Raw genomic sequence first — 26544 nt, forward strand, 5'->3', positions numbered from 1 at the left:
ACGTATCTACCTTTTTTTTGTTTACCCACATCACAATGTATTTAGTTATTCCCGCCTCCGTCATTCACAATTCAGACATTCTTGTTCTTCTACTAGTTCCTTCTACAAGACTTAATAAAATTTTCCCTTGCCGAACCGAATAATAACTTAGTTTGAATACTTATAATTTCAGAGTAACTAACTATATTCTATGCCCATAAAGATAAGAAAATAATGTTGAAAACTTTCAAAATTGTAATAACAAATAACCGCCATAGCGCTAACAGCTTGTCTTCTCACGACCGCACCATTATGTTAAATATTCTGTAGAGTTTATAAGAGAGTGTTAAAAGGAACCATTAAGCTTCATAGAACGTTAATTGCTTTTTTAAAAGGCTTAACACGCTGGTTATTATAACGAAATGAGCTAATGATATTTCTGATGATTAATATGATAACCCAGATTAGTAAAATTCAATCATGTGAGTCAATAAAGATACCTATTAGAGATCCATGTTCGCGTGACTTAGTACGAATTAGGTTAAGTCATTGATTACATTCAATATAATAGTAATATTTTTTATAAAAATACTATTTTTAAACCTATATTATATAAATAGAAACTGTTTTAATTCCTGGGTTTGTGGGTTTATTATAAATAGTTATTGTTGCTTAAACGTTTCGGCTATTTGACATTTTCAATAAACACTTTAATACATAATTGTATTTATAAATATTACATAATACAGTTTATATTTTATATTTACAACTGCACTTGTTGAGATCGAATGCCAGAGTGATATTTTTGACCCTAAAGACACATGGTAGATATTTTAAAATGTGACCGATTCAGGGTCGTACTTAAAGTATCTGCTAATGGTGCATTTACAAAATAAAATTAATTTATTAAATTGTGATATATTGGAGAGATCCTTGATATCGGTATTGTTGTTGCTACATTTTTGGTCTTTCTTTATATGAATCATCCCCAATATATATCTTTTGTTGTAGTTCTGTTCTTATTTTAAAATCTGTACGTTTTCAAAGTCGCTCAAATGAAATAAAATTTACATGAATAGATTGGTCTCGAAATTACATTAATTTCATATCGTTGCGCCAAATCTGAATTATTATTATTAACGGCGTAAATTGATATAAATAAATCTAATATCAAATGGGAATTGAAACAAGTCAAAGAGAGAAAAAAGATTTTCGGAATCGCCACTTTATAAATCTTTAAGGTCGTGTCATATTATAATGCACGTCGCGTTTTCGACACGTAGCGTTTGCAGACCGGCAATCGGACTGCCCATTCACATTTTCATACATAGAACGTTTCCGTTGGTTTCAGTTTGGTGCGGCGCAGATGTGTTTATTGTCACAACACATGCTTACATGACAAATTGCCTCGAAAACTACTTTTTAAATTAGACCGGGCAGTATCGTCGCCCCGGCTAGCGAAATTATTCCGATTCGATATTTTTAAACAAACTTACTCAAAAAGAAGTCCTTATAACATATCCACAGGGTGCCGGGCGGTACCGTGGTCGAAAAATTGTTTAAACATTTTTTTTAAACAAATTCACAAAAATATTTTTTTCATTTCGAGCAATATTTTTTTAGATAAACTGGGTCATTCTGGGCAAAAAAGGTCTCTTGTCATTTTTCTCTAAAATTGATTGTTGTCGAGTTACATGCGATTAAAAATTTGAAAAATGCGAAAAGGCCATTTTCAAGGCTTAATAACTACTCGATTAAAAGTATTATTATGAATTTCAATAAGTGGCCAAATCAAGTTTCAAACCCCTTCTTCAAGGTCCCAAAGAGATTTTTGTCATTATTTTACTACAAAGCTGTTATTTTTAGTTATTAACAATTAGCGCTATAGTCCAACTGTATCGTCGCCCCCGTTAGCGAAACTATTTCGATTAGATGTTTTTGCACAAACTTACTCAAGAGTCCTTCCTTATAACAAACACATCCACAGGGTGCCGGGCGGTGCCGTTGTCAAAAAATTGTTTTAACAATTCTTATTAAACAAATTCACAAAAATAATTTTTTCATTACGAACGATTTTTTTTTAGATAATTTGGGTTATTCTTAGCAAAAAACGTATCTTGCAAAAATGCGGAAATGGCCATATAACTCGACAACAATCAATTTTAGAGAAAAATCACAATAGACCTTTTTTGCCCAGAATAACTCAAATTATTATTAATTTGGGTTTAATTAAATTATTAATAAAAAATTATTTTTGTGAATTTGTTTAACAAAAATTGTTTAAACAATTTCTAGACCACGGCACCGCCCGGAACCCTGTTGATGTGTTATAAGGACCTCTTTTTGAGTAAGTTTGTGCAAAAAAATCTAATTTCGCTAACGGGGGCGACGATACAATTGGACTATAGCGGTAATTGTTAATAGTTAAAAATAACAGCTTTGTAATAAAATAATGACAAAAATCTCTTCAGGACCTTGAAGAAGTTGTTTGAAACTTGGTTTGGTCACTTATTGAAATTCATAATAATAATTTTTAATCGAGTTATTAAGCCTTGATTTTTCGCAATTTTAGAGAAAAATGACAAGAAACCTTTTTTGCTCAGAATTACCCAAATTATTTAAAAAAAATATTGCTCGAATGAAAAAATATTTTTGTGAATTTGTTTAAAAAAGATTGTTTAAACAATTTTTCGACCACGGCACCGCCTGGCACCCTGTGGATATGTTATAAGAACCTCTCTTTGAGTAAATTTGTGCAAAAAATCGAATCGGAATCGGAATAATTTCGCTAGCGAGGGCGACGATACTGACCGGTCTAAATACTCGGTATCAAATTCAAAGAAATACCTACATAAACAACGAGGGGAAAACGACCCGTATCTGTCAACATCCCAAAAATATTGTTTTCGAATGAACCGAACGCAGACGTAACGTGTCTTATACGCTACGTTACGTGTCTTATACGCACAATATGAATGGTTCAATTTAAAAACCATTAAATTATATTTTTCGCAAACGAAACGCTACGTGACGAAAACGCGACGTGCATTATAATACGACGCGACCTTTAAGGCAGAGGATTATAGATAACAAAGTAGGTATAATTTGACCAGGCGTATAAAAGTATATAGTTCCTCTAATCCACTTAGCACGCGGGGGTAAACCCTTGTGAATAGCCACTAGACTAATATTATTTATGAATGACAATTTTATGGACTTCAAAAAAATGTGATTTCGCTAAACTTTAATTACAATTTGCGCCGTTAATAATAATAATTCAGAGTTGGCGCGATGATATGAAATTATCATCACTTCGAGACCAATATATTCATGTAAATTTTATTGCATTGGAGTGACATTATATTTTCCATAAGATGTGTGCGGTGTCTTTTCCGATTTACTTCTTCTTTCTCTACGATTAAATTGAACGATGATACCATACATAATCTTAATAAGCATATCGGAAAATTTCACTATCCGTTCTTAACGCGTGAGTCACAGCCTTGTGATTAGGCAACCGCGTTTCTATCGGTATCGCCCGGTTGAGCGGTCCCTATGACCGGTAGCGGCGCGATAGTGTGAAACGAGGTGTATTTCCTCGCTCCACGGATCCGAAACTAATTCGATACTTATTTTTCTTTCGCCCAGATATCGTTTACATGGCCCTTCAAACCGTGACGGTGATCATTCAACTTTGGCTAGTACTTGTTTGCTCATCGGTGTTTAGTTAGTTTTTGCAATAGACGGATAAGATTTATGTAAATCGACAGTGGTAAATCCACCGGAAACAACGTGTTTGGGTAAGAGTGATCATTTAGAAGGGTTTCATAAAAGTGAATCAACGAATTAGAATAGTTTGTTCTATCAACGTAAGAAATTGTCGAAAAACACAATATTCTCTATTAGTATCAAATAATTACGCATTTATGGTTCAAAAAGGAATGGTATTTTAGGAAATAAAGATTTTCTGGTCAAATTAGTTAACAATGCATAAAAACTCTATATCAGGGGTCACCAATTATGTTCCCTGGGGGTCCGTTTCGAAAAACTATGACACTTCCGGGGTCCGGATTTAGTGCTACATGTGTCTGGTTGTTCTGATTCGGTTTCTTTGTGGATTCCTATTCAAAAATATCCCCTTTTAGACAAATCAGAAGGGTGCCAAGCGAAATTGTTGGGCTAACATTGTTTAAAAATTTTTTTAACAAATTCAAAACATCACCTTTTTGCCCCCAAAATGTTTTTAGCATTTTTGAGTCATCTTAAATAAAAAAGATCTTCAGTCATTCGAAATTCATTTCAATTCAGTTATCTGAAAAATGCGAAAGTAAGCATTGCATCACAAAATAAATGTGCCGTTTTCGTGGTGTGACCGTTCCAAATTTTTAACCTGTTCCACAATTAAAACTGCCCCTGTTCCAGTGTTCCCATATATCAAAGTTTATCCGACTAGACACCCTTAAGCTATTAACAAATTTTCAGCTTGCTATTAATCAACTTTTTTTTCATAAACGGGATCCAGACCTATACGCGTAGAAATAATATTTGAAGATTTCTATTAATGTAAGCTTAAAGAAATATACCATAACTTGTTTCATTTGGTGGATTATAAAGCTTTTTTATGAAGCACACTTGCCCGGATTACACTGTAACTGCCATCGAACGAAGGTCACATTTTGACATAAATTGGTTAGGTACACTTATTTGACAGTTGCGGTGTTGACACTTCAGATTTGTTTTTATTATTACCATATTGTTTTATCACTTCAGATTTGTTTTATTATTTAGATACTATATTGAATATTTTATATATTGTTTTATAGTTTATTGTTTTTATTTATTTACATTGAATAGTAATTTGTTTTGTTGTATAATCCACTTCTGTAATAATAATTATCTGATATATTTGATTTAAAATGAATTCAGGATTTTTTCTGTAATTTGGCAATAAAGTCAACTTTGATCTCTGACGTAGATAATGACGTGCAACAGTATTTATACTGTACCAACTATGCATATTTTGATTTTTGTGTTTTTTCTTGTTGCCAGACATGCTATTAAAAATATTACCAACTAGATTCCAGATATCGTCTAGATTCTAGATAAACAATTTGTATAATAAAATAAACCATTTAATAGGCTTGGTGTTGTTAATGAATGCGTTGGTTGAAATCAAGTTGTTATTCTACAGCAGTTATCTTAACAACAGTTTATTAAGTAACTTCTAGTTGGCACTTGATCAAATTCGCTTGGTATAATATAAGTAATTCAGAAGGCGTTTTAACGACTTCATTATTTCATAAATTGAAGTTGAATATCGGTTTTCACCTCCACGTCAGTATTAATAAATAGCTTATTTCGCTCTTATACATTTTCATATACATTGTTCACCATTTTATTCAATTATGTCATCATGGCATAACATAAATACTTCTTCTAGATTATACTCTTATAATAAAAGAAATTGTAAATGTTAAATTGCATCACGGTGATAAACATTAGTATAGTAAAGAACTAGTTTTTGTTAAGCCGGGTGCACATATGCTAGCCGAACTGTTTGCGAACTGCTCGCATACAGTTCATTGAAAATATACTAGGCTTGTTCAATTGAAACGTATCTTTGATCCAGAAAAAATTTATCGGTAAACATATCTACAAATAATAATGGTTACTACTATATTTAAGGCACATATTCCATTGTTCCACAAACCGATGCATACCCTGTTTAAAAAATGTTTGTGGCTGTAGGTCGAAGAATTCTTTAACGGCAATTTGTATTTCTTCGTCCATTTAAAAATGGTTACCTTTTAACGCCATTTTCAGTGGCCCAAAGATGTGAAAATCGTAGAGCGATAAAGCGGAACTATAGCGTAAATACTCTCAATACCCTCTATTTCTTTCGTTGTAGATTTTTTCAGTTCTTCGGCAACATAAAGCAGAGCATTGTCGTGCAGAAGAATGACAAGCTTTTCTGGACGTTTTAGTCATATTGCTTGATAAGCCCTGTTTAAAGTTTCCCTGTAAAGGTTTTCGTTAATATGCATTCTAGGTTCCGAGAACTCCGTGGACAAGAGTCCTTCATGGTTGAAAAAAACATGTTAACATGACCTTGCCCGCAGAAGGTTGAAATTGGTTTGGCCCCACGCTGATTATATTTGGACGGATTGTTAAAACAACAAACGCCATTTTGAAGTCACTATACTTAAAATAGTACATAGTCAAATACAAAAATGATAGGAACTGATCAGTGTGACGTGTACACACATAACTAACATTTCAGAACGTCAGTTAAGTTATTAAAATTATTGGAATCTATAGCAGCGTTTCGCAACCGGTGGGTCGCGGACGGATTTTAAGTGGGTCACGGTATGGATCTTACAGTAGCTGTATAGCGTACAGTGACTAGTGACCTTTTTTTTTCTATCATCATGGGTCGCGAATATGAAAAAACATCGAAGGTGGGTCGCCAGACATAAAAGGTTGGGTACCACTGATCTATAGGAATAAAAGGCAGGTTTCGAGCATCTAGTTTATTAAATCTGGCCCAAGTGTACTTTTGCTAACTTAGCATCATCAGGGGCATTTCGTCAAATTGGAAGATATCCCAGCAAAGTGCAACATTGGCAAGAAATTTTAGAAATTTTTGAAACTGACAAATAAGTAGTACATGCAACACACACTGGACAAAGGACAAACAGATCAAAATTAAACAAAAATTAGGCTACATCTTAGCAAGTCAAACTTGCTAAGACTTTGACTTGCTAAGATGTAGCAAAATTTTTATTTAATTTTGATCTGTTTGTCCTTTGTCCAGTGTGTTATGTACTACTTATTTGTCAGTTTCAAAAAATTTCTAAAATTACTTTTATAAACAATTAAAATTAAGTTTTTTTTAAACACTTTAAAAAAGTTTAAACGGGGTTTTTCCCGAAAAGTGCTTCATTTTTTGGTTATTTCAAGATAAAATATTCGATTTGGAATTGGACGAATAAAAATGTATTTTTCATGAGCTACAAATTGGCGTGAACAGACATCTCGTAACGCGACAGTTCTTAACCGGACAACTGGTAACGGACAATTCGTAACAACGACAGTTCGTAACGGCGACAGTTCGTAACTATACAAATTGGTAACGTCAAAATTGAATTGTTCTGTTTATTTTTGTTAACGTGGAAACTAACTGTTATTACAGTTATAATTAAAATTATATTTATTAATTTAACGAATCAGTACCGGGATAAACATGTTTAATACATTTTATGTTTCGTGTTTCAGAATATATTAAAAGTCTTTAAACACAAACAAATATTTAAATACATACAAAACTTTTAAAAATATTTTTAAAAGTTTATCCCTCTTATTGTTTCTTACATTTGCTTATACCTAGACAAAGGAATAATGAAGTAATTCGTGAAATATTTAAGCCAACAACCGTCTTTAGACATTCCCAATTTTCTAGTAATCATTTTGTAAAGGAAAGATTATAATTATCTGTTATTATAATAAACCTTGTGATTGGTTATAGCGTTGGGGTATTCAATCAACGGTTATACTCGTAGTTGATAGAAGGGATGGCTTTTAATACTTTTATACTTGGTTTAAATACTTTTATTATATTCTGAAACGCGAAATGTGAAATGCATTAAAAATGTTTATCCTGATACTGATTCTTTAAATTGATAAACATAATTGCATTTATAATTGTAATAACATTTAGTTTCCACGTTAACAAAAATAAACAGAATAATTCAATTTGAACGTTATGAATTGTCCGTTACGAATTTGTATAGTTACGAACTGTCGCCGTTACGAACTGTCGCTGTTACGAATTGTCCGTTACCACTTGTCCGGTTACGAACTGTCGCGTTACGAGATGTCGTGGAACCACAAATTTGCTTTTACTGGATCTATAATAGACCTCACGAATATACAACTCTTTTCATTTTTTTCTAATCTACATTTTTGCTAAAAATATTTTTTTCGATAAAATATTTACTTTTTAGTTATTTGCGAAAAACCGTCTGAAAACGTAGTTTTTTTTTGTCGAAAAATAAACATTTTCAATCGTAAATAACTCGAAAAGTATTGGCTTACATAAAAAAAACTCTATAAAACGAAAGTTACTTATAATCAGTCAATTTATCTATTTCCGGACTTATCTTGAACGTATGTTTTTTCACCCCCGAGAAGGGGTGACTGTCACCCCCCAAGTAAAAGCAACCAACGCAACGGCACAAATTCAACTTTGAAGTGGAGGGTAAGTAGAACCTAAATCCAAATTTTCATGCAATTCGGAGTTGCCCCTGAAAATTACACGGTATCGTCGTATTTCCCGTTCATTTACTGGGCTATTAAGTGCCCTCGTATATTTAGAAAGCAGAAATTAGAAATTAGTACATAATATTATGAAATTTCTTTAGATTTCCAATGCGAAAATTATTTTAGTATCCACTAATTAAGACACTTTTTAATTAACGCTATTTTGCGTGCCGTAACCGTAGATTTGCAATCAGCGTAGATTTTATTAGATGTGACAAACGAACGTCATAAAAGCGTCAAGTCAGAAAAGCACCTGCTGTTACGAGTGATTTAATTTTCGCGACCTTATTACTACTGGAAAATCGTAAAGCGAACTGAATCGCGTAGCAGACCTCTCATTGGCTTATAAATAAACATAATAGAAAGGAAACTGTTGCTAATATAAATTAGAATAATGTGCACATTCTGGCACGTAAATGCCTATGCCTAATAGACCGAGAGCTAAACCCATTGAAGTAGATATTATAATGATCCATTAAATCCATTCGAACATAATATAAAACTACATATTTAATAAACTATTTAATAAATATATGTAACTCCATTTTTAACAAAATTTGCCAACGTGGGAAAACACAAATATGTGAATGATAACAGTTCATAAAAGCTATACAGTGATGCGCGCTAATAACCGGCAAAATAACTCAAAAGATGGAAAACATAATACATTGCGAAACAAAAAGAGATGAATCTAGTGAAGGTGAAAATTATCGTTATAAACGTAAAAATTAACATTACATTACATAGTTTATCACCTTTAGACGTATCAAAGGAGTTTGACAACTGGCACTATGACAGTAGAATTTTATAAAATACTCCTGTCACAGACGTCTAAAGGTGGGACACTATGTAATGTAATGTTAATTTTTACGTTTATAACGATAATTTCCACCTCCACTAGTTTCGTCTCTTTTTGTTTCGCAATGTATTATGTTTTCCATCTTTTGCGTTATTTTGCCGGTTATTAGCGCGCTCATCACTGTATAATATGTATTATGTAGTTTTCAAAGAAGAATCCCCAATGAGTACCCAGACTCCCAGACACCAGGCATCCGCCTGATGCCCGTTTAGGTGCAGCGATAAATGCGAGTAATTTATCGTAACGATCAAGTTGTTTCAATTTATCGTCGTGTGTAAACGGTACATCGCAGCGATTTATCGCTGGTTTCAATTTACAGTTGTTTCAATCTACAATCAATCGCGACAATATATCGCAGCGTCTAAACAGCTTTAAAAAATCAATAAATCGTAGCAATTTATCGTCACAATAAATTGCTCGCATTTATCGCGGAGTCCAAACGCTGCTTTAGCACACGTTCTCAAATATCCGTCAAGGATAACTATAGGTGGTATTATACACATTTACCTCTACAATCTGTCAAAGATTATCCCGCTTTTGTATAAGTGGGAATAATTATAAGTTTTCTAGTGCCGTTTTTGTGTAAACCAAAGAGTTACGAAGTTTTCGCGTTGTTTTCCTGGTAGCCTTAGATCCCAGGGTTGCCACATCCCCACACCTCTACATTCAGTAGCTGCTTGATAGTGAGTTGGATGGACAATAGTACACAGACATTCGAAAGACTTATAGTATTTTTAGTAAGTAATACCGTACTTCTAGGATTTTGTTTATGTTTATCTTGTTTTCATTTTTATATTCAAGTTCATTTGATGTTTTTCTTTTGTATTTCCCTCTCATAATAAATTCTCAGTACCTTTGGACAACTTTTTAAACCGCTAGTGTTTAAGACATTCTCAAATTACAAGTATGTAAAGAGTTCTCTTATATTCAATATCAATACTAGAGACGTAAAAATACCAGAGACAGAGATTTAGAGAAGTCACAGGTTTTTTTCCAAGCAGAAGTATTAAAAGTGTATTTTTAAAATAGTTCATCGATTTTTAATGTGGGTCATTTCGACAAACTATACAAATTTAAATATAAAATATAAATAATGAGCTTTGTCCGCTCTATAAACTGCTATTTATACATGACCTTTTCACGTACAGAAACTGGTTACTATTTATGCAAGCTTTTGCAATATTTTCCAAAGCGGTAACCCACAGGTATATGTAGTTAGTGTTTTTGTACAATACTCTACTCACAGTGTTTGTTAGTGCAATATGCCAAGATCTTTTTAATAACTACACATCAAAGGAAATCAAACTAGAATTGAATTGTTAAACTGTTGTCTAAAATAAATGAAAAGTCAAATTTGAGAATTCAATAATTTATTGTGATTGAAAAGATTCACCAAATCCTATTGGTTGACAATTAAGTACAACTGTGATCTTTAGCAAAGAAACGACCAAAGAATGGACACATAAAGGTTTTTCTTAGGCAATCGCTAACTTGGAAAAAACATTGAACATTAAATGGGGAGTAGTATTATGTTTATAATCAATAATGTTAAGTTAATAACGGTGCGATAATTTAAACAATTTAGGAGGCTAATATTGAAGAAGAAACAGGCTTTAAAGCCTACATACCTACAATAAAGAAAAAGGGGCGCATATGAAATGCCTCCCGAAGAAGGGTTTCTTACCTGTCGCTAAAATGGTCACATACAAATTGCCTCCCAAGCTCTAAACAAATTAAATGCTTCTAATCTTTATGTGAAGGTGAGACGTCCCTTTGTAAATTTTCGGCAAAATTGGTATTTTGTTATTTAATTTATTTTATTTTCAACCTTTATGTATTAAACATTATTGACACTAGGCAGTATTGATAAATTTCAACTAGGTAACTTATACATATATAATTAGTTTTATAACCATTATATAGGTATAATAACCATTATTTTTTGTTATTAATAATTTGACAAAAATACAAAAATATAATAAGTATTTTATAGATTTTTTAAAAATAACATCACAAAAAACTTATTTGGAAAATATTACAAAATGTGTATAGAAATATAAAATTACAAAATATTTTTCCTAAATTTATATGATACTGTGTACTCGGGAAAGTGATTCTAAAAAAGAACACACCTACCGCCTAAATATTTCGTGTTGGTATCATGTGACGTCACGGTCTATGACGCGGATGACGTGCAACGGTAAGTAAATTGGATGGAGTATATGTAATTATGCATTAACTGCATTAAGAATTAAAAAAATCAAAATAGATAGTAGGTACCTATTTAAATTATGATTTGGCAACATTGTGTCATTATATAGAGATTAAATAGACAAAATATCAGCCTAAATGATTAACGCAACGGAGGCATTTCGAGTGTACCTGGGAGGCATTTCATGTATGAAAATATTTACCTGAAAAAGCGGGAGGCATTTCGATAACGCCGAGAAAAAGAAGAAGTTAATAAGGGAGTAATAACTATCTAGAGCAGCATGATTTAAAAATTCTGGAAAAATTTCTCGTTAGTAAACAAGAAAATGTCTCTTCATCATGATAACACAACTATGCACAAGTTCGTAAAGACTATAGAGAAAAACAATTAATAATAATGATGAACAATTGACAATTACTTGCAGTACGGCCACGGTACGTGTAAACAGAGGGCTTCCGGAAAACCAGAAAAGTAAAGAAAGGAAAACGTTTTTTGTCAAAAAATTTACATTGCCTTTGTTCGGCGACGAAATTGTAACATTTTTGTTTTATTTTTTATTTTTGTATAAATTTAATCCTCCAACATATTGTGCTATTGATTGAGTATATACAAGTCGCTTTAAACTACCCTTTGATACCTCTTAAAAGTGTAACATAATTTTCGTTCAGAGTCCTATAGAAAATTTCACCTTTTAACCTTTAACTACACGCGCATCAAGTTATAACATAACTACACGCGTGGCGTACTTTATACGCCACAAGAAAATATCCTTAAAAACAGCGGATTTGTTTACTGTTTTTTGAAAAAATACACTTAGTTGTTTGTTATAAACCTTATTCGGTATCAGTGAATACTTGGAGTTCCTTCTCAGTAAGCGAATTGGGATTTATAACTGGAATCATGGAATAACTGGATTCCATGATAAATAAAATTACTAATAAGAATTTTTTGAAATGTCATTTTTTACAGGAGAAAACGTATTGTTTGTAAAGAAAAATATATTTTGTGCCATAATGACTAAAAAACAATTGAAATATATACTTATATTACTACTTATATTAATATAATCGTGGCGTATATTGTCCACCACCGGAAACAACAAATAATAAACTGTAAATTACGATCTTCCCAGAACGCCGATTATGACGAAACTAAAACCAAATTGTAAAGCACATTCCAGTTATAGGTTAGAGAGATAAACAAGGTCAAAAATTAAATTTTTAAATATATTTGCAGTAGAATTCTTATATCTGGCGTACAAAATACGCCAGCGCGTGTAGTTAAAGGTTAAAACCGCGGGAGGTAAATTTGAAACGCCCAATTAGACACACATCGTTTTTCCCATAGCTTTACTTCTGGTTGGGATTGGAGGGGACAAGACGTGTTTACGCGATTTATTTGATTTTGTACCTGTCATCTTACTGCGACGAGCATTTCTATTAAGAAATATGTAAGATAAGCTTGAGACTTGCTGGATCTTTAGCATCTTCAAGATCATATCTTTGTCAACCTGTTTACTAGAGCTATTGAATCTTGATAAACACAGTGCCAGTTTGTTTTTTGTTTGGAACAATAGTTATTTTCCTAACTATGTAGTGCGGAAAGTGGTACTTTCACGCACGAGACTGCCGTTGACCCGAACGACGCGATAGCGGAGTTCGGGCAAGCAGTCGAGTGCGTGGAAGACACTTTCCGCATGAGTTAGGAACAATATTTTTTCTAGGGCCGTACGTTTGGAAAAAGCCACAAAAATTAGAGTTATATCAATTTTTATTTAGAAGTGAAAATACACAAATTAATTCTTTGACAAGGTTGTCAAACCCAAACTTTCAATATAATGGGTTACCACGACGACGATATTGGTTTCCATGACGACGATTCAAAACCATTGTAATTGTCTACTGATCTGACTTTTAAATATTATGTCAAAATAATTTTATTTCATCGAATTATCAGTAGTAATTGCACAAGAGCTCTAAAATTATTGAATTTTTCCCGAATGACACTTTAACAGTTTTAAGTTCACGAGCCGAAGGCGAGTGAAATTATGTCGAAGTGTCACGAGGGCAAAAATTCTATATTAATTTTAGAGATCGAGTGCAATTTGTTGCGATTATTTCATGAATAAAACTGTTCAAAACCAAAATTTTCACGAGCCGAAGGCGAGTGAAATTATGTCAAAGTGTCACGAGGGCAAAAATTCTATATTAATTTTAGAGATCGAATGCAATTTGTTGCGATTATTTCATGAATAAAACTGTTCAAAACCAAAATTTTATTGTAATTTATTTATGTAAGTACAAATTAGTATTTATTATTTTAAAAATTTTATTGTAATTTATTTATGTAAATACAAATTAGTGTCGATCAGATAGATCAGTGCGACTAGCGGCTGACCCGCACTTCACTTCGCCGTGAGGTACGAGAGTTCAAGCCCAGCCCAGGCCATCGGAAAACAAAAAGGCTAACGCGTCAGTATAAAATTCTAAATATGAATCTGGCGCTTAGACTTGAATATGCGGGCATCTGATCGACCTATGAGGGAGCAGTACGGCAAGGGATAAGGGCTTGCGGCTCGGTGAAACTCCCCCATAGATCCCTACCGAAGGGCGTTGACGTCTAAGAACGGTGTACATAAAAGTACAAATTAGTACTGTTAAACACACAGTTGATATAAAATATTTTACGGTTGAAAGTCATCACTTTTATAACTTTTAAAACATTAATTGTCATTAATGTCACTGAATGTATTTTTTCGTAGCAACGAAGGGAATCTGACGTAATATACTTGACGACGGGATATTATCAAAAATTATCACCTTAATTTGCATTTCTGTAGTTTTCTATTGGTCAGAACCTCCTATGAATGATATAATCAGTAGTAATTGCACAAGAGCTCTAAAATTATTGAATTTTTCCCGAATGACACTTTGACAGTTTTAAGTTCAGGAGCCGAAGGCGAGTGAAATTATGTCAAAGTGTCACGAGGGCAAAAATTATATATTAATTTTAGAGATCGAGTGCAATTTGTTGCGATTATTTCATGAATAAAACTGTTCAAAACCAAAATTTTATTGTAATTTATTTATGTAAGTACAAATTAGTACAATTAAACACAAAGTTTTTATAAATATTTGACGATTGAAAGTCATCACTTTTATAATTTTTAAAACATTAATTGTCATTAATGTCATTGAATGTATTTTTTCGTAGCAACGAAGGGCATCTGACGTAATATACTTAACGACGGGCAATTATCAAAAATTATCGATTTAATTCAGATTTCTGTAGCTTTCTATTGGTCAGAATCTCCTATGAATGAAATAATCAGTAGTAATTGCATAAGAGCTCTAAAATTCTATATTAATTTTAGAGATCGAGTGCAATTTGTTGCGATTATTTCATGAATAAAACTGTTCAAAACCAAAATTTTATTGTAATTTATTTATGTAAGTACAAATTAGTACAATTAAACACACAGTTGTTATAAATATGTATTTGACGGTTGAAAGTCATCACTTTTATAATTTTTAAAACATTTGTCATTAATGTCACTGAATGTATTTTTTCGTAGCAACGAAGGGCATCTGACTTAATAAGCTTGACGGGCAATTATCAAAAAAGTTATCAGTTTAATTCAGATTTCTGTAGCTTTCTATTGGTCAGAATCTCCTATGAATGAAATAATCGCGCTAATTTCATTCAAACATGAACACAGTAAGATAAATTTGAAATAAATTAGTAAATAATATCTAAATATTAGTTTATTGCATGTATTATAATATATTATAATGCCATATTACAAGGTATTTTACTTTCCCGCATGCCGTGCGGGAAAATTTATTTTCACGCACGCCGTGCGGGAAAGTGCAACTTTCGGAAACGAAATGCATGCGTGAAGGTGGCTCTTTCAGCACTGCCGTAGAAAAAGATTTTTTATTTTCGAGTTATTGTCCAAATATCGTTAATTGTTAATCAATCATAGTGTAACAGTTAAGTTAGATTATTAGAATTTCCCTTACTCGAGTTAAGACCTTACTAAAGTTATTTGATATTTAATTACCTGTAACCATATCTTTACTGATCAATTAAGATACTATGTATTTTGCATGTCTTTGTATGGTGCAAAATTGTAAAAGTCTGGTTACTTATATACCTGTTTTATTTTTATTTGCGTTCAACCATTTGTTGAAACAAATCGTTTACTGTTTTATTTTTAGTTGCATTTCAACTATTTGTTGAAATAAATTGTTTTTGTTTTGAACTGATGTTTTTATTTCTTCTACTATCAACAATTCTCCCGATTGAATATTAAATTTAAACAATTTGAAAGTTATATTTCGGCCAGAAAGAAAGATCAGATTATAAGCCTGTATAAACCAAACAAAGACAAAAAAAAGTTGAAACCAAAACACCTGACGTGTTCAATTAATAAATTTTGAAAAGATTAACAAGAAGTGTGGGTTTTCAGTGTTTTCTTTAGTCCTATTTGCCCGAGGTATTCCTATTTTCTTGAAGCCCTACTGCACACTATCCCATCGATTCTATGAAAAATTCCATTCGGCGAAGGATAATAGACCGGTCCCTACAAAAATAACAAAAACTTACAGATAATTAGGTTGACGTGCTTACATTAGCAGTTGAGTAAATATTAGAAGCGAAGAGCAAACATTTATGCTAACAGATAATGGGAACAATTGTTTTATGGTGTTTGTTTTAATGTCACGACTATTTTCAATAACTCTACGCCACATGGCAGTGGCGGCAGAGAGAAAAGGGGAATAAGAAAAAGAGAAATTTTGGGGTGTTAGAAACTGTTAAGAATTTATGTGAGCTTTTTCACATTAAGGGCCTAACCGGTTAAAATGATGAAAAATGCCCCCAACTCGATTCGAATTCCATATAGGCCACTTTTTAGCACAATAAATATAGAGAAACTCACTTTCTGAAATTTTTAGCCCCCTAGGGGGTCATCCAGAGTTTAAAGTTTTATTTCAGCCGCATCCAGAGAGCAAAAAACTTTGAATAAAAAAGTTGTAGCTATCAAAAAGTTCTGTCTGAAATTTTTTTTAAGTTTGGCAGAAAATTTGAATTTTTAGAAAGATTTTAAAATTTTAAATGAATCTAAAAGAAAACTAAGCCACTCGGTATCACGAAAAAATATATAACGTGTATTTTTGCACAATATTTCACCCTGAATTATTTCAGATTTTTCAAAGTGGTGAAACGTATCTACTTTTAAAAATAAAAACTGCATTTTTTTATTTTTTTTTTCGCTTTTTAGATACAATTTTTACAGGGTGTTTAAAAAAGGTAACACAGTCTCTAGGACAGAAAAAAAAATAATTGATGTTTGCTTAGTAAAAAATTTACAACGTTGCCTATAGTTTCGGCAAAATCGTAAAAAATGTGTAAAATTTTGTTTTCTTCAACGCTCTGTATCCTGAAAATGGATGGCGTTACAAAAAATTTTTACTAAGCGAACCCCCATTAGTTTTCAATTTTTTACCTATAGGTACTAGAGATGGTATTATCTTTTTTAAACACCCTATAAAAAAAGTTGTATCTAAAAAGCGAAAAAAAGCAAAAAATGAGGTTTTTAATTTTTAAAAGCAGGCACATTTCACCAATTCGAAAAATCTGAAAAAATTCAGGGTGAAATATTGTGCAAAAATACGCGTTATACTTTTTTTCGTGAGAACGAATGTCTTAATTTTAATTTTCATGGAGAACAGTGCACACTCCGTATTCTAATTGAAATGTAAGATTGTTTTGCCTTCGCATTGCAACTGAATAAAAATGTCTTAATTTTTGTTTTAGGCTCATTTAAAATTTTAAAATAGTTGCAAAAATCCAAATTTCCGCCAAAAATTAAAAAAAAAATCAGACAGAACTTTTTGAAAGCTACAAGTTTATTATTTAAAGTTTTTTGCTAGCTCTGGTTGCGGCTGAGATAAAAAATAGAAACATTAAAGCCTTATTAGACTCTGTTTATTTTAAAAATTCAAATTTCCGCCAAAAATTAAAAAAAATCAGACAAGAACTTTTTGAAAACTACAACTTTTTTATTTAGTTTTTTTGTTGCGGCTGAGATAAAAAATAAAAACATAAAAAGCCTAATTATTAGACTCTAGGCGGGTCACGTAACCATCTAGGGGGCTAAAAATGTCGAAAGTGAGTTTTGGGATAAATCTTCTTACATTTATTGAACCAAACACGATGGTTTAATTTGTACATACCCGTCTTTTTGTCTGACTGCAGGTAAAGTCAACAATTGCGAATTTTACATTTAAATTCTTCCTCATTTAATCCAACATGTTACCAATATTAGATTAATTCTGCATCGTTTATGTAATCCACAATAGAGGGATTTTTCAGTGGTGACAAAAAAGTACTCTCAAAACAACAGAAAACCAAGTCTCTTTCCTATAACGTTAGGATGCCACTGATGATTTCAATCGACATCCACCCACTCAAAGGTTGCATTTATCTATAAAATACATACATAAATCTCACGGATATTTTGATATCATGATAAAATCCAATTGTAGAGCAAAGCAAATATTTGAGATATTCGGCTTATCGGTGTTTGGTGATGCGATGGACTATTAAGTTGGATTAACGATATAACTATTAGTATTATTACTACTTGGAGCTACGCGCCGAAAATTATTAGGTGATAAAAATACATCATCGCTATTTCGCATGATAGGTCGCTATAAATCAGTTCCAGACGGATCATAATGTATTCGAGTTATTATAATATTATTATAACAAGATGTATTCATAAACAAACTAATAACATAACCACAAAGTAAGATTTTGCTGTAATACATGCGTGTAAAACTAACATTCAACTATAAATTTGAAAAGCTTAAAATACAGGAAGCTTTAAAGAATTTAACAATAATGAAGCGCCTGAACAAAACCGTCTTAGAAACTAAATGGACAAATAATTTTTACTAATAATTTTTGATAAATAAATTAAGGGAGTAAAATATTGTTATAATCATCATCATCATCATCAATGGTGCTACATCCCTATGAAAGAGAATAGACCTTCCCAAGCCTATCACGCCAGTCAATTCTATCCATTGCCAACCGTTGCCAGTTTGCTGCGCCTATTTTTCTCCCATCCTCATCTACACCATCCTTCCATCTGAGTTTTTGCCTACTTCTATTTCTACTTCCCACAGGTTGTGACATAAGGATTCTTCTAGGAGGGTTGTTTTGCCGTGATATTGCTAGGTGTACTGCCATCTTAGTCTTCCTATTCTTATAAGAGATACTACGTCTTTACCACCAAATTTTTGTTTATATCTGTGGTATACCTCGTAGTTGTTTTCTGCTTCTCATATGTCTACTCAGTCCAAAATAGCACTTGTTTGCTAGCATTATCCTTCGCTTGATTTCTTCCGTCATGACGTTCTCCTTGGTGATCAGGTAGCCTAAGTATGTAAATTTGTCCACAACTTCAAAGGTAGAGTTATCAACCGTGATTTGGTGACCGATGTTTCTGGCTCTATTGTTGGGTGTTGATGCCATCATCTTAGTTTTCTCCTCGTTTACTTGCAGGCCAATATTTTTTGAGGCATTTGAGAAGGTGGTATACATTGCTTCTAACTTGCGTGTTGTGCGGGCAACTAGGTCCACGTCATCTGCATATGCCAAAATTTGGGATGATTTATTAAAAATATTTCCTCTGTTGTCTATTCGGGCATCTCTGACCACCTTTTCCAGAGCTATGTTGAAGAGGAGACACGACAGCGCATCTCCCTGTCGCAGCCCAACATGCGGTTCAAACGCTTGTGATTGTTCGTCCTGTATTTCGACTTTGCAAACAACTCTACGCATTGTAGCCTTAATCAATCTTATCAGTTTATCAGGGATCTGGAATTCATACATGGCTTCATACAATTTATTTCTTAGGACACTATCATAGGCCGATTTAAAATCTACGAAAAGATGGTATGTGTCGATATTGAATTCATTGGTTTTTTCCAGTATTTGCCTTAACACAAAGATCTGGTCTGTTGTTGTTCGACCAGGCCTAAAACCACTTTGATATTCTCCAAGAAGCTCCTCTGAATGTGCACTTAGGCGACCATATAAGATACTCGAAAATATTTTGTAAGCTGTATTAAGGAGGAGGGTTATTCCCCTATAATATTGTTATAATACCAAAATTAAACTATACTAAATTTAAATTCAAGATCCAGTAGAAATAAACAAACCAAGACACGTTAAATGCTACTAGGAGCTCTTCCGAATCATAATTTACAATGTATGAACTTTGGAAATTATGATTTGAGATTTACAATGTATATATATTGTTCTGTATCACAATGTATATACACTTGGAAAAATGAAAGAATGCCCATGAACGATCACATCAATCACTTATTTTGTATTTGCTATCTTTTTCTATAACAAACGTTTGTTATTTATAGAAAAAGACAGCAAATACAAAATAAGTTATTGATGTGATCGTTCATGGGTATTCTTTCATTTTTCCGACTGTACATTATGATTCGGGAGTGATCCTAGTAGCATTTAACGTGTCTTGGTTTGTTTATTTCTACTGCATCTTGATTGTAAATTTAGTATAGTGATATGTATGAAACTGGAATATGTTGTTAATAGGTTATCGTAATTTGGTTCAAATTTAGACGTAGTTATTCTTAGAGTCAACTAAGATGTTCATCCGTCAATCTGTTTCTGATATAGCTTTTTAAAAGCGTCATTATTGAAAAATATTCACAAACACTGCACGAGCCCTAAAATATTAAATTTGAACAACTTAATTTCGAAAAGCCTTGTAAACTCTAATTTTGGCATTTAATTGCTTTTTGCCTTGTACCTATCTAATTAACATTTAATTTTGTCAAAGATCTGGGAAAACTGCGAAATCTCAGAGTTACCAAAGCTATCTTAATGTATATATAGAAAAAAAAAACACAGAGAAGAGACCTAATAATATTAAGGAAAATAATATCCTATAATCTTACTTAACCCTTTTCAAAAATACATCTTATAAAAAAACTGGCTTATCTAAAAAGTACCAAGAGGCAAAGAAGTTTTAAAACCATTGAACTAATGGTACCACAAATATTAATTTAATTAAAACGTACACAAATATTGGGTGGTAGGGGGCGGTTTAAGGAAAAAAACCACAACATTTTTATGGGGTGCACAACAATTTTCACTGTTTTTTTTTTCAGTTATTCCTGCCATAAGAATGTGCAATACAGTAGAACCCCGATTATCCGGGTGCGGATTATCCGTGCTATGATTTTCTATTACTCAAGTTGCGTTTTTGAGGTTTTATCAAAATAGCGTCATCGTAAATCGCTTGACGGAAACTCTATATGACGAAAGAGAGACTCATAATGAAAGATTTATTTTTTCTGTTATTTTTTATGGTAGGTAAATATGTATGTGTATACGTAAATATGTATTATACATAAGAAATACATGTTCGAATTATCCGTGCTTTCAATTATCCGTGCCACCCTTCGGTCCCAAGGAGCACGGATAATCGGGGTTCTACTGTATGTCCATTTTCAATAAAAATCTCCAATCAGTTTTCGATATATTTTAAAAAATCGATTTTCATTTTGTAACATCATATAGGGCTGTAACTTACATGCACATTTGTACTAAGGTCCTAGAATATATTATTTAATTTATGGCCTGCCTTTATTGGGTAGGCTCGTCTCAGGTATTCCCATAAGCGCAAATGGGAATACGTGAGAGGAAGGCCACTGATGAAACGGACGCCAAACTTCAAAAACATTTTGTGACTTGAAGGAAAGCTGCACTGGATGCATAATAAATGAGGTATAATGATGTGAAAAAAAATATATGGAATGCTCGATGGACAGAATTCTATATTTTTGAATATCGTCTCCAATTTTATCGGTTATCAGGAACAAAGTACATAGTAAGTAGCAAAAATAATCAACCCCTTTTTAATTTTTAGCAATGATTTTTTGGCCAAATGGTTTCGCCAAGGCCATTTTCCTAGCCTAAAAACCAAGGATTTTTATTTCAATATCCTTTATTTCGCAGAAATATCGTGACCGTTTACTGCCTCTCCGCCTTCTTGATTCCATTTGAGCGCCTCATATAACCGTTAATTTTTAAGACGGCCCCGAAGTCATAAAAACTTTTATGTGGATATCGTAGTTATGATTTAGTTAATAAATACCTTCGATATTGGCCCATCAATCAACCTTTGTGCAGCGTATTTCTCGAGAAAATCAATTAACTTCTTGTGAGACGTGTTTAACACTTCAGCCGTTGTTGCAGTCCCGTTTTCGTAATTCGTTACGGGGTAGAGATGGGCGTCTGGGCATGTTATAAGCGGTTACTTTATTTGTCAAACGTTATTGTGCAGTTAGACGATTCAGGCTCCCATATGAATCACCAGTGATACATCAGTTTCAGTCACTGTTATACCGGCATAAATTTGCATAGACTTTCGTGGAAGCAAGTCGCGAGCTGCACGAATTATTCAACTCGTCAGATTATCAAAATGACATTAAAAATATTTGGATGTTGAAAGAAATCTCCCCACTTTGGAGGAATTTGGGAAGCCGCGGTTAAGTCCTTCAAGAATCACTTTGTTAACATGCGAACAGTTAGAAACTTATCTGATTGAAATAGAAGCGATATTAAATTCCCGTCCTATTTCTTCTATGTCGTCTAACAGAAATGACCTTCTTCCCCTTACCCCTGGACATTTTTTAATTAGAGGTCCGATGACAAGCTATCCTGAGACTGACTTTTTGGATATGTCATCCAATAAATTATCAGCGTGGCAGCATGACAAGCAATTGAAGAAGCACTTCTGGAAACGATGGTATAAAGAATATATTCATCAATAATTGATCAGTTTCAATAATGTTCATGCTACTGATAATTGAATAATGGTCGATGTTTTGGTGTTAATTATTGAAGACAATTTGCCACCGTTGCAATGGGCAGTTGGATGCATCACGTCGGTGCACCCTGGAGAGGACGGCATTGTCAGAGTATTAACTCTGAAAATCAAAACTGGAGAGTACAAACGCTGCGTGAAGAAGTTGTGTCCACTTCCGACCAGCTAGAGTATCGACGTCAAACGACAACGTAACATGCCGCGCATGTTTCGTTTCATTATAATTCAGTTCATTTTGTTTTTAGATTTTATTTTATTTTAGATTCATATCGGTAATTCCTAAAGTTTGGGTAAATTAGTTTCCAGAAGATTAAAAGAAATTCATTTTTACATATTTCTATGATTATTTAATTCATAGAGGTTCTGACCAATAGAAAGCTACAGAAATAAAAATTACAGCGATTATTTCATTCATAGGAGATTCTTACCAATAGAAAGCTACAGAAATCTGAATTAAATCGATAATTTTTGACAATTGCCCGTCGCGTCGTTAAGTATGTTACGTCAGATGCCCTTCGTTGCTACGAAAAAATACATTCAGTGACATTAATGACAATTAATGTTTTAAAATTTATAAAAGTGATGACTTTAAACCGTAAAATATTTATAACAACTGTGTGTTTAATTTGTAATTACATAAATAAATTACAATAAAATTTTGGTTTTGAACAGTTTTATTCATGAAATAATCGAAACAAATTGCACTTGAACTCTAAAATTAATATAGAATTCTTGCCCTCGTGACACTTTGACATAATTTCACTCGCCTTTGGCTCGTGAAATAAAACTGTCAAAGTGTCACTCAGGAAAAATTCAATAATTTTAGAGCTCTTGTGCAATTACTACTGATATTTGATAATTTCCCGTCGTCAAGTATTACGTCAGATGCCCTTCGTTACTACACAAAAATTCATTCAGTGACATTAATTATTACAATTAATGTTTTACAACTTGTCACATAGAAACACCAAAAAACAGGTTTAGCATATTATTCAGGTGAAGATATCAATAAAATATTAGTTAAAATGATTAAAAAAAACAGTTTTATTCATGAAATAGTTTTATCGAATTACTCTAGAGATAATCTTTCTCTTTAGAAAATGGGCATTGAATTATTATCTGGGTATTAGAAAGTGGGTATGTTTAGCTCCTTCTGAGAAGGACAAATGAATAATTTTTGTAATTTTCGTGTTTCCCAAGATGAAATTGTGTAGTACCTAAAAGACACTTGTTGGTGGGCGTTTTTGTAATTTTAGAATATTTTTTGTTAGGAGCCAGCGAAACTAAGCTCTGTAAGCACGTATATTAAGCAATAAATAGTTCTACCAAAATTGTCGTCATGTATTATTTTAATTTGATACAGTAATATTTTATTGCAACTGTATACTCACGGTAAATTAATCGTGAGTCAATTCCAACATTATTATTATACTGTAATCATGATATAATGCAACCGAAGATATGACACCACGCAGCTCCTATCAAGTGTCAAGTACGATCCCGACATTTTTGTCATTTGTTGTTGTTTGTTTCTGCTATTTATATAACAGGTTAAACATTTGGAAAAACTGGTTGTCAGAAAAGAGTTCAATTGCCTCTACAATACCTCCTTATAGAAAATAATTCTAAAAATGACCATCACTATAAATATAGCTATTTCTCAATTAGAACAAAAGGAGATCGATACTGAAATAATCTCACAGAATGGTGAAGATGACCATAAAAGAATCGGTAGATATGGAAACAGGAAGATATAAACTAAGAAATTGTGATCAAACTAAAAAGCCTTCACACAAATTTCCACTGCAGAACAAGTTATTACAGATGTGATGACCAAACCTCTAACGAAAATAAGATTCCACATCCTCTCAAAGACGAGACTGATGTAGATGCGAAAAACCTTTTTAATAACAGAAAGTATTGAAAGGACATCGCACACATCTTATGGAAAATATAATGTCACTCAAATTCAATAAAATTTATATGAATAGATTAGTTTCAAATTAACGGTCAATTCTTATCATTGTGCCAACTCTTAATTTTCAATAATAAGAGCAGAAATTGGTATAAATCAATCTGAAATCAAATGGGTAGGTACATAAGTTAGAGAGAGAAAAAATATTTTAAAATACCCAGATTATCGGTAACTTCATAAATCTTCTCGGGTTATAAGCATCTTATTATACTAGTTTCACTAATCCGCTTAGGCCCAGAGGGGTTTTAGCTGTTTTGAATAGCACCCAGAGCAATAGTGATTATAACTGACACGTTTATGAACTCCAAAAATGTGATTTCGATAAAATTTAATTGCAATCTGCGCCGTAATTAATCATAATTAAGAGTTGGAGGAATGATAAGAATTGACCTTTAATTTAAAACGAATCTATTCGTATAAATTTTATTGAATTTGAGTGACATTATATTTTCCATAAGATGTGTGCGATGTCCTTTAGTAGGTATTAATAAGGTTTTTCTCATTGTATTCAGTGAATATCATAATTACGTTAGTGTGATAATAATTTTAATGAAAACATCACTATTTTAAGTGCACATTTGCCTATTTTATCTTCAATAAATCCATAATTCACAAACGTTTATATCCATTACTTTATCACTACGTTTCGTAAAAATAAATTTAACATAAATAATCCGTAATTTTGTTACCAGAATGCTTCCACTGTTCATGTTATCCATAGATTATTTAACCGAACGAATTTGAAACACTTTGGTGTCATATCTCCTAAAATTGTATCATGATCTTTACTTATACCCTCCATATAACTTAAAATTTCGTATATCTATCCCCACCTCTACAGCAGTCCAAATCACAGGGGCCTGTAATGTCGTCCCTGTGCTGTGCATAATTTCTCAGAACTAAATCCGGTGGCTGCTATAGAACCCAAGTTTTATTTTCTTCTTTTGGTGGTTCATTTTTAACGACCGTGTAGGTTCAGTGTGGTATAGTAGCGATATGTCTCCGAGATAAGAAAAGGATGAAATATTGCATCCCAAGCAAAGAATGTTGCTGGATGTCAAGATATTGTCTACAGTTGTTTATTTTTCGTTCTTGTTATTTGGGTTGCAAATGGTTCTTTTTTATATGTCGCTATGTAGGTTGTTTTATTATTTTTAAGGAAGGAACATGTACAGAGGTAGCCGAAGATTAAACTCAAATTTTTAATTAAATTGGTTATTTATATCGGCGAGTGTTAGGCCTCTATTAGACTAGGTAACTGGTGACGCAACTGGTGGCGCAACTAGTGGGCCCACCAAATTTAAGCACAAAAGAATACGGGCAACTGGTGGCCGATAATAGCCACCAGTAAAAATAATAAAATGCATAGTGAATGTTATTTAGTAGTTTAGTTGAGAATATAACATCAAACAAGTCGTTGTTTCTTCTTGCCCTTTTAATAAAAAAGAATAGGAGAGTGAGAAGGAGTCGAAAAAATATACATACAATGTTGGCTTCCAAAAAAGGAAAAGGGATGTATTATACGTTATTTCCTGAACTTTGTGCCGACGAAGTAAAATTTTTCAGTATTTTCGCATGTCAAAATCGTCATTTTTGGAACTCTTAGACTACATTACGTGGTATTGATACAAAAATGAGGAAATGTAGGAAAACTTATATAAATATAATATAAAATAAAAATGTGTGTACCATTTTTATATATTCGGCTGCAATACGAAGGAAAAACAATCTTACTTCTTAATTAGAATAAGGAGTGCAGCCAGTCCCTTTAACTGCAGTTTTCTGCTCTTATTGGAGCGTCATCAGAAGGAACGTAGGCACTGTTCTCCTTAATCCAATCAAATCGCATCGAAATGTTTTCCCAAATATTGCAGCCAAAATTATGGTAATGGGTGGCTAGCGCCATCTGGCCGTAAAAATACGAAGCAAGTTTTCAATCCTAATAGCAAATAAATTAATATTGAAAAATATCAAAAATTACTAAAAGATTTTTAATTATATCTTCGTATAATTATAATTATATAAATATTTTTCTAAAAATAAATCTACAGCTTTTATAATTTTTTATGTCACTTCTCTCACAAACAAAGCGCTCGGTTAAGTTAATGTAAACTAATTGATCAAATTAAATGTTACGAATTGGAAATAAAAGAAGAATATTAAAGCTATCTTATAGTTATAATACAAAGAAAAAAATATTGCATAAGCATGGTGTGGGTGGAAAATGTGACTTACATAAATCTTCTCATAATACCAAT

General features: G+C 32.6%; 1 protein-coding gene across 2 annotated transcripts in view; it reads right to left on the reverse strand.

Moving 5' to 3' along the window:
• The window catches only part of LOC114325807 (transducin-like enhancer protein 4), a 1285138-nt gene that overhangs the window by 1153784 nt on the left and 104810 nt on the right, over window positions 1-26544 (reverse strand). The window lies entirely within an intron of this gene.

Source organism: Diabrotica virgifera, chromosome 1 (assembly GCF_917563875.1).
Source record: "Diabrotica virgifera virgifera chromosome 1, PGI_DIABVI_V3a".
Taxonomy (NCBI): Eukaryota; Metazoa; Arthropoda; class Insecta; order Coleoptera; family Chrysomelidae; genus Diabrotica; species Diabrotica virgifera.